A 12,243-nucleotide genomic window follows, 5' to 3' on the forward strand; every position below is an offset into this window, starting at 1 on the left:
CTGACCCATGGGGGTCAGAGACACCGGTACAGAGCACTGAAGGTACAGGCAATATTCCTAGTCAGGAGACAAGCCAAGGTCAGGGCAGGTATAGTCCAAATGTATCTGAGAAACAGGTCTGAGGTCAGAGCAGGCTCCAAGTAATCAGTCAGTTGTCAGGCAGAAGTCCAGTACACAGACAGACAGAATATTGTGCCTTTACTGGTTAACTAGAGACTAAGGACCTAAAGCTCAGGCACCATCCCACTAGCGAAGGGACATTATATACCCATTGACCATCAACCATAGGCTGGGGAAGAATTGACATATAGATTTATGAGAAATGATTCTGTAAAACCTGTAATTTAAAATAGCTGCTCTTTCTGACTTCAGTTGTACACAGGGCAATCTTTTCAGTGACTGACAGATCTCTTTGTATACACATACACTTATACAGAAATGCTGTCAGTTACTTATAGCATGGCTTCTATGTACAATTGAGCTCAGAAAGAGCACAGATTATTTTTATTTTTTTATTATATGTTTTTATTTTGTTTTAACCATAAGAGCAAAAGTACAAGCAAATAGTGATGGACACGTATGTGTGTCATACAGCATCACCTTACATTAGGTAATATGACAAATAATAATAACACAAACATGTGGAGGTCTGCACAATAGAACAAGAGCGAATTCTACAATATATGGGTTGTGATACCCATGTGGGTTAGAGTCACAGAGAATATCTCCTGAAGTCCAGCCAAAGTTTCCAAAGAGCGCTGAAGTTTCTGTGTGAGTGGTTTTCCCATGCGGACATTTCTTCAAACCTGTAAATGGAATTTGTTAAACCAGTGATCGAGCGGGGGAAGGTCAGGGGTCAGCCAGTTGGGACAGGGGGAAAAATGTGTTTTGCTAATTAAATTACATTGCTTAAATATTTTGGACCACCATGAAAAAATTGATGGACATGACCACCAGATATGATAAAATGTCCCCCTTCCAGACCCACATCTCTAGCATGCGTCAGAACCCGAGGATGAGAAACGACAAGTTACCTCTGGGGTTTTGTACCATCTGGTAAGGAGTTTATATCCGTTTTCCTGGATTCTGACGCATCTGGAGGAAGAATGCGGTTCGATAAAGAGGCGTTGTTGTTCTTCTATGTTAAATGGTGTGCCCAGGTCTTTTTCCCAAGAACCAATGAAGGATGGTTTAGGCATAGCGACAGGAGAGTTGAGTCTCCTGTAAATGAGGGAGATGAGTTTTCGGGGGGGGGGGGAGGGTTTGCGCAGATAAGGCTTTCAAACCATGTCAGGGGCCTAAGCATATCTCTGTATTGGATATGTTTGGAGATAAAGGAGTGGAGGAAGGCTATGAAAAATATGGAGGGAGTGACCGTGGTGAAAAGGCTTTGAATGGTAGATCTATCCACCAATTTACCATCTTCTCCGAATAGAGAGGTCACTGGCAGTGTGGAGTATCTGTTTAAGGGAGGGAGGCTTTGTAATAGTTCTATCGGAGCTAGATTCAAAAGGTCCCTAACTTGAATAATGGGGGAGGGTACGGGAACTGCTAAGGCTGATTTTTGAAATTTATCCCAAATTTCCAAAGTGGCCCTGATATTTAAATTGTGGTGAATACAATTCGGGTGGGAGTTTTTAGGGTGTATTAGGAGAACTCTAAATGAAGAGAGGAAGAAAGAAGATTCCATTCCAACCCAAGATTTAAATGAAGTTTCTCTAAACCAGTCTACGACTCTGGATAGTAAGCTAGCCATATTATAAGCTGCAGGGTCAGGAAGATTAATGACACCTGAAGATTTGGGTCTCTGCAGAATATGGAGGCTAATGCGAGCTTTTTTCTTGTTCCAGATGAATTTTCGGATATCTCTATTAAGGGATTGAAAGTAAGTGTTGGGGATAGGGAGGGGTAGGACCTGTTGCAGATAATTTAGTCTTGGCAAGACAAGGGAAGTAAAAAGTTTTTTTCGGCCAAACCATGATAGTGTTGGGAAAAATAAATTATCACTTTGGGATTGCATGGATTGTAGTAGAGGGACATAGTTGAGATTGAATAGATTGGAAAGATCTGAGCCAATTTTGACTCCCAGTTATGTTATGGTGGGTGAGTCCCAGTTAAAGGGCGAACGGGAAGCGAGTTTAGATTTGGTGTGTGGGTTTAGACCTATAGCTAGGACGTGGGATTTCTTCATGTTAATTTTGAAGTTAGACAGGGGACTAAATTTTTCTAGTTGATCATAGATACGGGGTAGAGAAGTGGAGGGGTTGGTAGTTAAGAGTAATAAATCATCTGCAAAGGCAGCAGCTTTATGTTCATGGCCCCCTAATTTGATGCCTTCTATCAGGGGGTCTTGGCGTATGGATTGGAGTAGGGGTTCCATGACCAGAACAAAGACCAGAGGGGATAACGGGCAACCTTGGCGAGTGCCATTTTTGATAGGGAAAGGGGGGGAGAAGGTGTCATTTACCAGCAGCGACGCCGAGGCATTAAGGTACATTGAGAAGACCGCCTGTATAAAGGGGTCTGGGAGCCCAAATTTAATAAGGACAAGACGCATAAAGTCCCAGTTGACTCTGTCAAATGCTTTTTCGGCGTCGGTGCTGACAAGGACTAATCGGCAAGATTTTCTTTTAGCGTAAAAGATGGCGTTCATAATTCTCGTTGAATTATCTTTACCTTCTCTGCCAGATACAAAGCCTGTTTGGTCTTTGTGGACTAAATAGGGAAGTATCGGGGATAAACGGTTAGCAAGTATTTTAGCCAGTAGTTTTAGGTCCAGATTCAGTAAGGATATAGGGAGATAATTTTCACAGTAAGCAGGGTCTTTATTTGTTTTGGGGATAATTGTGATATGTGCTCTGGTCATGTCTTGAGTTAGGGGTGTTCCCCTCAGGGACCGGTTAAAAAGTGAAAGTAGGTGGGGAGCAAGGAATTCACTAAAGGTGCGGTAGTATATGGCTGAGAGACCATCTGGCCCAGGGGCTTTATTTCTGGGGAGCTGTTTTATAGCTTCTTTCACTTCTGTGAGTGTAAAAGGAGATTCTAGGGAGAGCTTTTGAGATTGATTTAAGTTTGGGAGAGATAGGGATTGAAGAAATTTTTGAATTGCTTCTGAATGAGAGAGTACCTCGGTTTGAGAGGTAGTTTTGGGGATGTTGTATAAAGTGTGGTAAAAGTCTCAAAATTGAGAAGCTATATCTTTGGTCTTGATAACAACAGTTCCCCCATTTTTGGTGTGGAGTTTACATATATGGTTATGGGATCTCCTTTGTTTTATCCTGTTCATCATGAATCTCGATGCTTTGTCTCCGTGGGCAAAAAATTTGAATTGGGAGTTAAGAAAATGTTTAGCTGAGGCAGTGTTTAGTTGATTTTTTAATTCGGATCGAAGTCTGGTGAGTTCAGCTAGTTGTGGATCAGAGAGAGTTTGTTTATGTTGAGTCTCCAGTTTTTTAATATTTAGGATAAGATTATCTATTTGGGCCGATCTTAACTTTTTAGCATTGGAACCTAAACTGATAAGTTGCCCTCGCATAAAGGCTTTATGAGTATCCCACAAAATATGGGGGGAGGTTTCTGAGAGGGCATTCAGAGTGAAAAAGTCTTCTAGGACTTTTTTTAGTTTGGAGACATGGTTTCGGTTGGAGAGGAGTTGTTGATTGAGTCTCCATCTGAATGCCCTGGGAGGGGATAGTGATGGGGAATAGAAATGAATATAGGGGCATGATCAGACATGTGAATTGAGTCAATACAAGGGTCTTTACACGATTGAATATGTTCCTTAGAGACTAATAGGTAATAAAGTCTCTGATAGAAACCATGCACATTTGAGTAAAAGGTATAGTCCTGGATGGATTCAACACTCTCCAAACGTCGACCAGGTGTAATTCAGCTAGTGAATTATTAATTGTGCAGAGTGCCGTTTGGATAATGCAGACTTGTTAGTGGATGAATCTAAAGACGGGTCCAGAGTGACATTGAGATCACCGCCTAGGACCAGTGTGCCTTCTTGAAAAGGGGTTATAATTGGGATAAGGTCTTTGAACCAGGCCGCCTGGTCGACGTTTGGGGCATATATATTTACAAGAGTGTACATACAGCTACCAATAGTGCCCTTGAGTAATAAGTATCTGCCTTCAACGTCTTGTTGGTGGGAACAGTATTGGAAGGATGTATTACTGTTAAAACCAATGCTGATCCCTCTGGAGGCAGATGAGTTTGATCCGCAGTGGAGCCACACAGGGAAACTAGAGCGAGAAAGATCGGGATATCTATTAAATTTAAAATGGGTTTCTTGTAAGAACAGAATTGAGGTCTGCTTCTTTTTCATGAAAGATAATATTTAGCATCTTTTAGAGGGCGAGTTAAAGCCTTTGACATTAAATGATGCAATCTTAAGATTAGTCATCATTTCGGTTCAAAGAAATCCCGATCTATCTGACCCCGATCCAGTGGGAGCACCTCAGGCCAGTAGGGACGACTTGGATATTTCTGTGATGATTCGTTTAAACAGATTGTGATATTGCAGGTCCACAAATTAAAAATAATAACAGGTAAGGTAATAACGAAATACCATGAAAACAAAAGAAACATTAACAAATGCGCACATGCGCAGAGTAATACGATAGCATCCATGGGGGAAGTGGTAATCAGAATTATGACCCTAAGATACATCATTTGTCATGAAAAATACCAGTATGGTTATTAATCGAGAGGGGGAGTATAAGAAACTAAAAGAAGAAGAGGAAGCGCAATTAAGTGAGGGATCAGAGTGTAAAGAAGGAGAGAAGGTTAAAATATGGGAGGAGCTGAGAAAGGAGGTGAGTATGGATAGAGGGTATAGACAGACCCAAAGTCCAGGGCTTCTCATTTTCCCATTGGCAGACGTCTTGGTGTGGATAGGGATACTTCTCTTTTTTTACTTGACAGATCTGGGGGTACGTTGTTTCTCCCAATGTTCGGCTGTAGGTAGATTCGGAAGAGAGGAATGATCTTGTATTATGTCCCAGTTCTGGATATTCAGCGGGCTGATGTTCAAGTGATCGTATACTTGATCCAGATCCGCATATGAGGAGACAGCCATCCTGCGACCTTCATAGAAGAAAGATATGCCAAATGGGAAGTTCTATCTGTATAGGATGCCATGGGATCCGTCCCAAGTGATCTCTCCCGTCTGGTGGCTTTAGTAAGGATATCTTCCTTAACTGGGAAGGCAAGAAATTTGCATATTATATCCCTCGGAGGGGCGTTTGTGGCCGGTTTAGGTCTTAACGCCCTGTGCGCCCTTTCCAGGATCACATTGTGGGCAGAATCAGGGCCCAAGAAGGATAAACAGATTTGAGTTACTGTATGTGGGATGTCACCCGTAGCAACCGATTCCGGTATACCGCGGAAGCGCAGGTTATTGCATCTGCCGCGGTTTTCTTGATCTTCCACGGCACAATATAAAGCGTTTAAGTTCGATTGAATAGTGCCGATATGCTGGGAGACCGCTTGTTGGTGTTTTATAATGGCAGACTGAGAGTCCTCTAGAGCCTCTACTCTCCGTCCTACATGCTTGATGTCCTGTTTGATGGCCGACAGGTCAGAACTTATGGGTTCAAGGGCTGCTAATAGAGAGGACATCAGGGTATCTTTGAAGTAAGCCCTGGATAGAGGGAGTGTATTCGGCTCCTCGTCTCCTTCTGCCGCAGCTTCGGGCTGTTCCTTTTGTGAGCGGCTGCTCGAGCGAGGGGAGACCGGCGCCATCTTGCTCTCCCATGCTACATAGGTGGAGGCAGCTTTTTTAAAAAATTTGTCCATTTCTCCCTTGCTCACCGAGGACTTTTGTTGATGGGAACCTTCGCTGGGTTTAGGTCCCCCAATCTTCACCATAGTGACTTCTTAAGGCTGAATTTCCAGGCTGTTAGGGCGATTTCACATACGGAGCTGAACACTCACACAGCCATCCGCTGCAGGCTGAATTTTTTTAAGTGTTTTTCCACAAAACAAACCAGTTTGCTCAGTTTTGTCTGCTCTGTAACATGCTGCCTACTGCATTATCATGGTGACAAGTTCCCTTAAAGTAATAGTATACTCCTTCAGCAGCATAGTCTCTGTATATTGTAATCCACAATGACTAAACAGTCACTGTATAATTCTGATACTGGATGCTTCTCCAGATTCTGGCTTCTTTTGTCTCATTGGTCTAATGTTTGCCCCTCTAGATAGATGCACATGGGTACTGACTCATGCAAAGCTGCTCAGTCTCTGAGTGATAAAATAGTGTATGTATGCTCTCTGCTCAAACTGTTCTGTTCCGTACTTGTTGTTGGTACACCAAGTGCTCTTTCTGTTTGACTCTGTCAATCTACTGTCATGCCACAGCTACGACCTTGTGATCTCCTTGTTGCCCCAGGGCTGCAGCCAATGTTTAAGAGGCGCCACTACGCTGGCAATAGCTACCAGATGATTGGAAAGCAGTCACTAACTTCCCACAGGTCTACTGTAATATTGGTCACCTTGAGTCACTTCAGTGCTCCAGCTTATCCCTTCTGTGGGCTGTGCATACAACTATTGAGGCCTTTGCTTCCACACTGCCTTCAGCTCCACAATCTGCCCTCCATTAGTTTCAGGTTTTTTTTATCTTGGGAACCAGCAAACCACTTTTTTGTCGTCCTGCATACAGTAGATTACAGAACTAACTAAGCAACAGGAAATTATTCTAAAATAATAATGTGTACAGTCCAGGGGCGTAACTAGAAGTGACTGGGCCCCACAGCAAATATTTGTAAGGGCCCCTCCAGCGCGCTTCGCACCTCCCTCCTCCTGTGTAAACCCCACTCCTTTGGCACAGTGTAGCGGTATACTGTATATTGTGAGGCACAGTGTAGTGGTATACTGTATATTGTGGGGCACAGTGTATGCTATATGTGTATAACATAAACATATTTCATATGAAAACTTACAGTTACTTGACCCTTGGGGATCTCAGACGCCACTTCAACACTCGGCTGGGGGGCTCGGCGGAGCTGATGTTGTGCTTTATCCTAATGAGAAAGATTTCATAATAAGGATTTGGAGAAGAGGCAGAGGGATAGCAGAGCAGGGAGAGGCTGGTGCTGCTACTAGGGGGTCATACCATGGGGGAGTAATAAAGCCCACCATAATGCACCCCCCCCCCCAGTAGTAATAATTCTCCTTATAATGTGACAGTGCAAAAATATCCCCTTGTAATGCCCCCAGTTGAGCTAATGTCCCCATAGTGCCCCCATAGTGCCCCCATAATGTCCCACTATAAAATACCCCTATATAGTGCCCCCAGTAAATTCCCCCATAGTGCTCCTCTCCCCCCTTCCAGCTAGTGCCCCCCATAATGTACCAGTATAAAATGCCCCATATATAGTGCCCCAGTAGATGCCCCTCAGTGTCCGGCCTCTGATAGGCTGCCGGCCTAGTGTCCCCCATAATGCCCCCCAATAATGTGCCAGTAAGTGTCCCCATAGATTCCCCCCCATCATGTGCCAGTATCAAGTGCTTCTCTCCTCCCCCCACATGTCCCAGTATCATAGTGCCATCTCCCCCCCCAATGTGCCAGTATCAAGTGCCTCTCTCCTTCCCACCCCCCATGTGCCAGTATCATAGTGCCAAACCCCCCCCATGTGCCAGTATCAAGTGCCTCTCTCTTCCCCCCCCATGTCCCAGTATCATAGTGCCATCTCCCCCCCCCAAAAAAGTGGCAGTATCAAGTGCCTCTCCCCCCATGTGCCAGTATCATAGTGCCAAACCCACCCATGTGCCAGTATCAAGTGCTAACCCCCCCCCCACATGCCAGTATCAAGTGCCTCTCTCCTCCCCCCCATGTCCCAGTATCATAGTGCCATCTCCCCCCCACAAAAAAAGTGCCAGTATCAAGTGCCTCTCTCCCTCCCCCCCCCCATGTGCCAGTATCAGGTGCCAACCCCTCCCCCCATGTGCCAGTATAAGGTGCCTCCCCCCCCCATGTGCCAGTATCAGGTGCCAACCCCCCCCCAGGTGTCAGTATCAAGTGCCTCTCTCCTCCCCCCATGTCCCAGTATCATAGTGCCATCTCCCCCCCATAAAAAAGTGCCAGTATCAAATGCCTCTCTCCCCCCCATGTGCCAGTATCAGGTGCCAACCCCTCTCCCCCCATGTGCCAGTATCGGGTGCCTCTCCCCCCCCATGTACCAGTATCAGGTGCCTCCCCCCCCCCATGTGCCAGTATCAGGTTACAACCCCCCCTCCCCCCCAGGTGCCAGTATCAGGTGCCAACCCCTCTCCCCCCCATGTGCCAGTATCAGGTGCCTCTCCCCCCCCCCATGTGCCAGTATCAGGTGCCAAACCCCCCTCCCATGTGCCAGTATCAAGGGCCTCCCGCTCTCCCCATGGCAGTAACAGTCGGGTATTAAAAAATGATAATAAACACTTCTACTTACCTCCATGTCAGCGATGTGATGCAGCCTCTTCCTGTGTCCCGCCCTGTATGTCCATATATGGAGTCAGTGCTTGTATTTCAGAAAAATTTCTGCTGGGATTCGAACCCACCTTCTACTGTTATAGCTGGCTAAGTGTACATCTATACACATGACAGCTGCTCATATATAGAGATATAGCAAGCTGAGTGTGCTGGGACAGCTGTCATATAGAGATATAGCAGTGCTGGGTGTGTTGGGGCAGCTGTCATGTGTATAGATGTACACTTAGCCAGCTATAACAGTAGAAGTCTCATATTTTTCAATCAGTTGTAATGCAGCTTTTATGGCTGTGAGGGAAAATGCTCTGATACACGGAGGTTGTGGGTTTGAATCCCAGACACATCAGGAGACTTTAGGAGACAGTAAGATTAGATCACATTAGCGAGGGGGCCTGGTCAGCCGCCGCTGCTGTGAAGGGGCCCTGAACATTAAGACAAGAATCGATATTTAACTAACTTGAAAATAAACTGTCACACACGCTGCCGGGGCGCTGGGCCCCGAAACAGCTGCTTCCCCTGCTTCCCCGGTAGTTACGCCACTGGTACAGTCTAATAACAGTGCCTTAGTCGCTTCTCTTATTTTCACATATTTGTCACTAAACATTATTATTATATTACAGTGTAATAATAGAGAAAATGTGCCATTTTAGATTGAAGGACCAAGGCATTTTACACCTTTCTGTCCATGCCATTTTTTAGCAAATCTGACAAGTGTCACTTTATGTGGTAATAACTTTAAAATGCTGTTACTTATCCAGGCCATTCTTAGATTGTTTTCTCGTCACATATTATACTTCATGACAGTGGTAAAATTGAGTCAAAATTATTATTTTTTTATTTATAAATAAAAAAAAAATTACCAAAAACTTGGAAAAATTGGCAAATTTCAATTTCTCTACTTTTATAATAGAGTAATAACTTCAAAAATAGTTACTACTTTACATTCCCCATATGTCTACTTCATGTTTGGATAATTTTGTGAATGCCATTTTAATTTTTGGGGACGTTAGAAGGCTTAGAAGTTTAGAAGCAAATCTTGAAATCAGTGACTGCCGGACCCTGCTGCGGATCGTTAAATCACGTCCAGTTGCTTCGTACATGTACGGCGCTGGGCGTTAAGGGGTTAAACATTATAACTGGTAGTGCCACCTTAAACATTATCCTTAATATTAACCATACCTACGCTTTTATTTTCAGATATATTAATAGATTTTTATATTTAAACGGATCAATATCCTACTTCCAAATAATAAATACACACAGAGGACCAAAAAGCAGAGGTCTGGGTTGCCGTTTGTTGGACCTCTGTTTTGTAAGCGTCTCTCCCTGTGCCTAGCTGGGTATAAATAAAAAAGTCATCACTAAATTTCTTTCCCTTTCTAAGCCTTGTCCTTACAATCTTGGCTTTATCCCTGTCTTTATAATTGGATCCCTGTCTTTATAATTTAGAAGAATAGATGGATTGAGTTTAAATGAGAGTTTTGACATTTAATTATTTTTAAAAGGAGCTGTGCAAGATTTAAAAAAAAAAAAAAGGATTTACCATTTTTTTTTCCAAGTATGGTATTGCAGCTCATCCCCATTCAGGTGCCTGACATGGCCCACAGACAGGTGTGGTACAGTTTCATTATTTTTTTTTTTTTTCATAAACATGAACAACCTTTTTCATTTCAACCTCTAGCTGTCAGGCCTGGCTGTGTTCTATCACTTAATTGCAAATGAAAAAAACTGTTGTGTTCCATTTTCAAAATACATTTTGTGCATGTGCAGTGAGCTCCTGAGCCGGAGCAGAGGATGGGACTGGTACTGGCCCTGATGATGATTTGTGTTAGTGCAAGCCTTGAAATGGTGCAGTGGTCAGTGTGTGGTGTTAGGAGAGTCAGTAACCAGGACAGATTAAACCTAACAAATGTCTCACTTTACTGTGCACAAAATAGGAGTTGTAGTATATCTAGCAATTATCTGTACACAGTGCAAATTCTTCTCAGATGTCCAAGCATGAGTTAAGCAAGTAGTTGGAAACAATGTCCTTTAGATTACTTTTTCTCTTGATACAGTCTCTAATACTAGGATTTCTGGTTAGCAAACCGTAATCTGTCACTGTTATGCAAGTGGGTGTGGACCCACTGCACAACTGACTGGGTATACTCTGGAGGGGTGTAACTAAGCCACTACTTGGTCTTCACTAGAGCCTCTGATGGTGATGATAGGCTTGGGCCGTTAGGGTAGTTGCCAGGGGCTACTCCAGAGCAGTCCCCGAGTACTTAGTGCAAGCACCAAGGGGACTTGCATGGCCAGGAGGTCTGGACAGGTGGCAATCAAGTGAAGTCAGTAAGCAAAGTCCAAGGTCAGAGGCAGGCGGTAAACAAACAAAGTTCATAAATGAGATCTGAGGTCAGGGGCAGGCGGCAAACAGTCCAGGAGTTCAAGCAAGGTCCGGTACACAGAGAAGAAGACAAGAGAGACACCTTAGACACCTTAGATAAAACCATGAGGTTGCTCAGACATCTTCCTGTGGTAGGAAGCGCCTTTGAATACCTGCAGAGGGCATGCATGTGCTGCTTCATAGGTGAAGAGAGACACACCTATGCAAGCTCAAACACCAGTACAAGTCTCCAGCTGGAAGGAAACTCTGGCATGGAACACAGATACCATAATTAAGTTACCTGCTGCCCGCGCTTGTCAGCATGGCGCACAGGAGGGAAATGGGGAGCCCGGCACCCCTGCCCATGGTTAGGGGCAGCAGCGCTGGCACGGACCGCCGAGCTAACAGTTACAATGTCTGAAATTTTCACAACGGCACGTGTTTCCAATAATACGAATGGCCAAAATTGTTCCTGTTCAGGGTGTCTTAACTCTTTATTCCTCCACTGCAGAGGGGCCAAGAATTATATATGCTGATCAACTTGCTGGTTAAAATGTTGTATCCATTGAATCCACGTGTCTGGGATGTATTGGGTGTCTCAACTTGTTTCCCATATGCAATAGCAAAGTCTGTAGGGTAATGTTGGTTACCTTGCTGACTGGAACACTGTAGCTTTGTAGAATATCTGTAGTTTATTTGCTGGTGTAGGAACTCTCTGGAGTAGGGAAGGACACATAAGGATCTGTTAGTCTCAGGAAGCATTGAAGTTGAGTGCCTGAGACGTGGAGCACATACTGTCTGCTCTCTGCCTCCGCCAGGCCTGTCCCCACACTCCCTCCTCCAAGCACAGCTAGAGTCTTCTAGAAATAGGGGGAGGGGCCAAAACACACCCTGAGCTCCTGAGATGGTCTATGGTAGCCCCGTTACCAGAAGTCAGGGACAGATCTACAAAGCAGCATCAACATTGTAGTGAAAACTTCATTCCAGGCATCAGCAATCCCTCACTGCCGCTAAAACTGAGAGATGCTACAGCACTACTATGGACTCACCTCACATTCCCCAACCCACAAGTGCTGTTTTATAATGGTGGTAATTATCCTCTGGGCTTGCTGTGGACTTACCGAATTATGGATCATACCACTATTTAAAGGGAGATGGAAGATGGAGCTAATTAGCAGTGTCAGCAGTATTAGTTCTGTCCCCATAGAACGTCCTGATGCTGGCCAGTGGCAAGCATCAGGATAGACAAAACAGTAGGATCTTTCAAGTGAGGGTACATGTGTTGCAGCAGATGGGATAGGTCCAGCCTAGACAGGGACTAGAGACACTGAAGTGTCAGGCAGTGTGGCCTGCCTTGAATCTGGCAGATAGGGCAGACTGTCAGTCAAGATCAGCACACAGTAAT

General features: G+C 44.5%; 1 protein-coding gene across 2 annotated transcripts in view; it reads left to right on the top strand.

Annotated features, from left to right (window-relative positions):
- The window catches only part of LOC120997963 (probable cation-transporting ATPase 13A5), a 262,081-nt gene that overhangs the window by 149,814 nt on the left and 100,024 nt on the right, over window positions 1–12,243 (top strand). The window lies entirely within an intron of this gene.

This window comes from Bufo bufo, chromosome 4 (genome assembly GCF_905171765.1).
Source record: "Bufo bufo chromosome 4, aBufBuf1.1, whole genome shotgun sequence".
Lineage (NCBI taxonomy): Eukaryota > Metazoa > Chordata > Amphibia > Anura > Bufonidae > Bufo > Bufo bufo.